Genomic DNA, 5,743 nt, shown 5'->3' on the forward strand with positions numbered 1-5,743 from the left:
GCAATCCACGGCAGCCAGATAGGGTAAAGGATTGAGGACCAGAGCCTCAGTTCCTTTAAGTATCTCTAGATATCATCCTCTAACTAAGCCATTTTTAGTTTCCCAACAGCACCAAAGGATGACCAAGCCCTCCAGGGATAATGAATTTTAAGATTCAATTAGAATAAGAATTATCTCCTGGTATTACTATGTCAGACCTAACTACATGGCATTCTGAGACCTGAACAGCCAAGTAGTCATGAAGCAAGGAATCCAGTACTCTAGAGAATGAGGCTAAAGGTTCTGGTTCTCATATAGGTAAGTTATCCTTTCCCCTTGCCTGTTGGTGGCTCACAACTTTCTAAAGGTTCATGATAAATTTGGACTTTTATCTGATCTCTACATATCCAGGGTACAAGCAGGGCCCATAGGGCAGATGAAGGCTAAAAGCACTGGTAACATTGGCAGTTTTACATACTACACTGTAAGGTTGTCTAGAACTAACCTTTGTGAAGGGAAAGCCAAATGTAGAGTAAGAAACTGGCAGAAAATAAGCAAATAAGGACTCAGAATAGTGGCTCATGCTTATAAAATCAGACTATTCAAAAACTTAAGTTTGCCATAGTTTTGAGGCCAGCTCAGGCTTGTACAGTGAGACTGTCTCTAAAAAACAAAAATTATGTCAGGATTCTAATTCCCTCTGGAACACTGGAGAAAAACCATGAAAGTAACCAGAAGCTCCACTATGTACTCCAAGTAGCAAGCTTCCAAGGCCTGTTGGTTGGTTCAGAGGACATTTGACTGGGAAACCAAGTGCTGTGCAGATTAAGTTTCTGGCAATAGAACTAATTTTAGAAAGCACCAAATGGTAGATTTGTACCTACTATATTTTAAGATCTGAAATCCTGATACAAGACAGGGGCAAAAATTCCAATTGGCTAAAGTTGCTAAAACAAGACACATAAAATTGTTCTTTCAACTTATGAAAGTAGTCTGAAGCAAGCAAATGCATTTCATATTATAGTCCTGGAACTGTGCAGATCAGGCTGGCCTTTACCAGTTCTCACCAGTGAGGCAACAGTCCACCCCCTAGCATAGATTCTGAGGTAACACCAGATTTGTTTCCATCTGGCTCCTCTGAACTGGATGCTATAGTTCTTGACTTTTTCAGTGTAGATTCTGTACTTGCTCAACATCCCAATTTTATTTTTTTCCATACAAGGTTTCTGTGCAGCCCAGGAATTCTGAAGACCAGGTTTGTCTTTTAACTCAAGAGACCCACCTCCCTCTGCCTCCATACAGGTTAAAGGTGTGCACCCAGGCTGTTTGAACTGCTGAGCCATCTCCAGCACTTAACCACCAGCTGGTTCTTTTCTCTAGTTAACTCTCAGCTAAGTTCCTCAACAATTTATCAAGCTGGTAAACTCAAGGTATGGGATAACTTAGAATTATAGTCACCATCTGTAAATTAGGCTAGTTCCTCATGCTTAGTGAAAAATGTCATTCAGTATGTATTAAAAGGTTTGAGTAAATTCAATGGAAAGTAATTTTAATTCCTGCAAAAATTATGCCTTGTTTGGACTTGTCTCTTGTTCAGGTCAATGATGAGGATGAGTCAGTGGTTAAGTGTACTTACTGCTTTCAGGACCCAAGTTCAGTACCCAGCTCTCTCACAGCAGCCTAACTCTAGCATCAGATCCGACGCCCCCTTCTTGCCAAGAGGGCAATTGCACTCATACACATGCCACCCTCAACCCCTATCCTATAAAAACATTCCTCCTTCAAGGCACAATGAACACATTTAACTCATCACATTTTCTTAGCATTCAGTCTTACCTTGTATTCCATTTTTTTCCATTCCACGAATACCACAAATATATCTGAAACCATACTATGTTTTATCCACGCAGAGTCCCTTAAGCCTAACTGTATGTTCCCTAAAGTTGAACTGGTTTGGATGCTAATCTGTTTAATCCTGATAGAAAGGAATCTCTTGCTGGCTGATGACACCTGCCTGTAATCTACAGTTTGGGAGGCAGGATTGTCAGAAATTCCTAAGGCCAGCTTAGTGTAATGAGGACCAGGTCTAAACAGTGAGGTGGTCTTCCAAAGTAATCAACCAATAAAGAGTCCTTAGCAGACTAATAGTACTCTAATAGAACATGCACACCAATAATATAAAGGAGACAACAAATAACATGCAATACAAAAGCATTACTAGAGTAGATAGGAATTAACATGCACATAGAAACACAATTAAAAAGCAGAGTGTCAAAATGACAATCTAACATAATAGAAATACACATGGAGCCGGGCGATGGTAGCGCACGCCTTTAATCCCAGCACTTGGGAGGCAGAGGCAGGCGGATTTCTGAGTTCAAGGCCAGCCTGGTCTACAGAGTGAGTATCAGGACAGCCAGGGCTACACAGAGAAATCCTGTCTCGAAAAACCAAAAAGAAAATACACATAGAACCAAGGGTCTGTTGGTGCTAGTAAGCTAGAAACTGACTAGACATTCACCTGCAGCCAAACATGGTTGAGAACCCATATTCACAGCCAACTCACTCATTTTCTTAAAGGTAGCAAGGCTTTTTCATCAATGGTATCAGGAAAACATGGGGGCGGGGGGAGAAACCAAACTAGATTCCTCCTAAGTGTGAAAACTCTAGGATGAGTAAGCATTTTAAGACCATGAATAGGTAGAGGCTGACATGCTTTTAACTCAAGCATTTGAGACAGGAGGATAGGAGCTCAACCCAGTCTAGAGTTTAGACAGCCAGGGATACTGAGAACTCAAAAACCACACCAGGTTAAGTGCTGCCATAAGGCACCAGCACACTATAAGAATTCACCCACAACCAGTGACACTATCTGTAAAAGCTGGCGAAAACTGAAGTCAGGTAGTTTAGTAGAAGACTATCCAAGGCTAGGTACGGTGGCCTTTTATCTCTAAACTTAGGCCAGCTATCCTATAGTTGAGTACCAGGACAATTTTGAGAATAAGAACATAAGCAAGTTGGCGGGCAGTGGTGGTGCACGACTTTAATCCCAGCACTTGGGAGGCCAGCCTGGTCTACAGAGTTCCAGCACAGCCAAGACTATACAAAGAAACCCTGTCATGAGCAAGTCAACATCTATCAATCAATTACCACAAAGTCAAACAGAGGGAGGTACCACTAATTTAGAAGCTAAACATGGGAATGATGGCCCAGTTAACACTTGGGAAACAGGCAGGTGGAGTAAAGACAAACCAAACCCTGCCTCAAAAGTAATGGGTGGGGAGGGTTGAACAAATGTAATCAAGACATTGTGTAAGCTTCAAAGGGAAACCTGATAAAATGCACAATCATGCTAGTTAGGAGACTGACATTAGTGCACTTAGCTCAAAACTCTCAAAATTCAATCACCATGTAAGTGGAAGAAAACAAGGGCACTCCGGTTAATCAGTCTGCAGACATAAAAAAAAACTGAAGAAATATTTGCAATGCAATGTTTATTGCAGCACTTCAAGTAACCACTGTCAGATGAATAAGGAAATAGCCCATAACACCATTTTACAATCACAAAAGTGCCGAACTGCTGCTTTACAGTTAAGGTTGCATTCTGTTCAGTTTGTACAAGTGTCATAGCTCATCCATAACCTTCACAGATTTGAATACTGTGTCATATTCATGGATTTTCAAAACAATCCACTTATATTCGGCCCACAAAAAATGTACAAGGCACAGTTCTGCAGGCCATACCGGATGCTGTCCTGCTCATTAGAGCTAATCAAGGACATGTAGAGCCCATCTCAAACACCCCAGTGCTAATACTGTGCACTTTCTTCTGTCTCTGCCTTTTCTGGATGTTTACCACACCAAGTTCTCATTGTCAGAAGTCATATCACTGGCCCTGGGGGAGAAAAGACACAGGCATTACTACATTACTGCCAACATTAAAACAGAACACAGCAATCTTTGTAATGGTCCACCTCAGAAGCCAGATCCGTAATTATGGTTTTTCAACAGGAATTCAGATTCGGGATAGGATCATCATAGACTAGACCAATGACATTATATTCAGCAGAAAACAAAGCAAAGCACCACTCACATGCATTCCTGCTGCAGGATCTTTACAGGTGACAGGCATCTCAATAGGTCGGCATCCACTGCTGGAAGAAGTACCATAACATGCCATGAGTAAGAGCTGCATAAAAAACAAGACTACTACTTCACTTAAACACAAGTCTTATCTAAGAAGCTCTTCTGTCTTCAGGTCATCATCTTCGGGATATAGTTCACTGTTCAGATCAGTTATGTCTCAGAACTGTTAATTTGTACACTGCATTCACTACAGCCATTCCAAATTAGTAAGACAAAAGTGGGGTGAACTATAGTGGCTGGTGAACACTATTTCAGAGCTCATTAACACATTGAAGGCTGATTCATATTTCACAAAGTGTTTCATAACCAGATTAAAAAATCTAGGCCTCATACGCACCTTTTAAAGAGGGTTACGTTTCAACCAAGTTTCTTCACGAATTCTCTCGGATGCTTTGGGCTCCCCATCATCTAATAAAAAGTAACAAACTTTAAGCACACACCACTTCCTACTGCCCTAAATCAACAGTATACTTAAATTAAAAGCTGCATCGCCCTTACCTTGGTTTCTTTTTGTAACTGCTTTGAAGACGCGAAGAACAATGGCGCCATTGTCCCTGTAAATGTGCACACAATCGGGTGTCTCTTTCAGGCAAACAGCACAAAACTCCTAGATTATTTTTGCAAACCCTGCTGTGTAAACCCACCAAGGGACTGACGAACTACAGCGCATGCGGCCTTCAGCCAGGCCGCTCAGTCCCAAACACCCTGCGACCTAGGCTCCAACTCCGGAATATTGTTAGCTGCTGCGCATTTCTCCGAGGAAGTTTACACCCGTAGCCTAAAATCAAGTCTCGGAGGCTGCTCCACATGACCGGAGCCTCCAAATTCTCCTTGCGCCCCCATATTTCACTTGGTCCTCCGACCGTGTAAGTCACTCACCCACAGAGTAAAGACACAACCTAGGTTCCGTCGTAAAAGAAAGAGCCGCGCGCCCCGCAGCTCCTTTTATAGCCCCCCTTGCGCGAAATCGAGGCTGCCCCTCCCTCTCGCACCGATTGGATACGAGAGCACGTGGGGGCGTGGTTTTTCATGAAGCAACGCGCGGGAGCGCGCGCCTTGGCCCTCTTTTTTCTCCAGGCCAATCCGGGGCGTGGTGCGCGCCGCCCGGCTACCGCGTGCCTGGCCATTTCTGCGCGCGCTCCCGCTGGCTCGCCGCCACCCGACTCTTCCCAGTCTGGCGGGCGGTTCAGCTCGACATGGCGTGGGAGTGGCGCCAGAATTCAAACGAACAGCCGCAGTTTGAGGCGAGGTCACCGCCTGCTTCGAGCCTAGTCGGCAGGGACTGTCGGCGGCTGGGAGTGGCCTTGACTTGGCGGCGCAGGCGGCTTTGCGCGCCGCTGTGGCCAGCGCTGCTCTGTGTATCCTGCCAGGCCGCTGAAGGGACCTTGGAGGACTGAACTACGCGGGTAAAACCGAAAAGCTCTCTGTTTATCCTTCGTGCACTTTGGAGTGCCGCTGGTCTGCAGAGGGCCACGCTGTCGCGTGCACGCTATCCAGCTCCTGCTTGGGCGCCCAGCCAGGCCCAACACCCGACTCCCACCCACGTCCCTACCCGGTACCAGACACTATACTGTCACAATCTTGAGAAGTTAAATATTCCATTTCACAGAGGAGGAAG

General features: G+C 44.6%; 1 long non-coding RNA gene and 1 other non-coding gene across 2 annotated transcripts; both read right to left on the reverse strand.

The window, feature by feature from the left end:
• Positions 1–3,456: 3,456 nt before the first annotated feature.
• LOC117725078 (uncharacterized) lies at positions 3,457–5,094 on the reverse strand. Its single transcript, XR_004608901.2, has 5 exons — positions 5,005–5,094; positions 4,624–4,679; positions 4,463–4,533; positions 4,073–4,133; positions 3,457–3,874 (listed from the first exon to the last, which is right to left on the reverse strand). It is a non-coding gene; the product is annotated as an uncharacterized LOC117725078 (long non-coding RNA).
• LOC117693912 (small nucleolar RNA SNORD50) lies at positions 3,952–4,023 on the reverse strand. The gene has a single exon (XR_004604499.1). It is a non-coding gene; the product is annotated as a small nucleolar RNA SNORD50 (small nucleolar RNA).
• Positions 5,095–5,743: the final 649 nt, after the last annotated feature.

The sequence above is a fragment of the Arvicanthis niloticus genome, chromosome 21 (assembly GCF_011762505.2).
Source record: "Arvicanthis niloticus isolate mArvNil1 chromosome 21, mArvNil1.pat.X, whole genome shotgun sequence".
Taxonomy (NCBI): Eukaryota; Metazoa; Chordata; class Mammalia; order Rodentia; family Muridae; genus Arvicanthis; species Arvicanthis niloticus.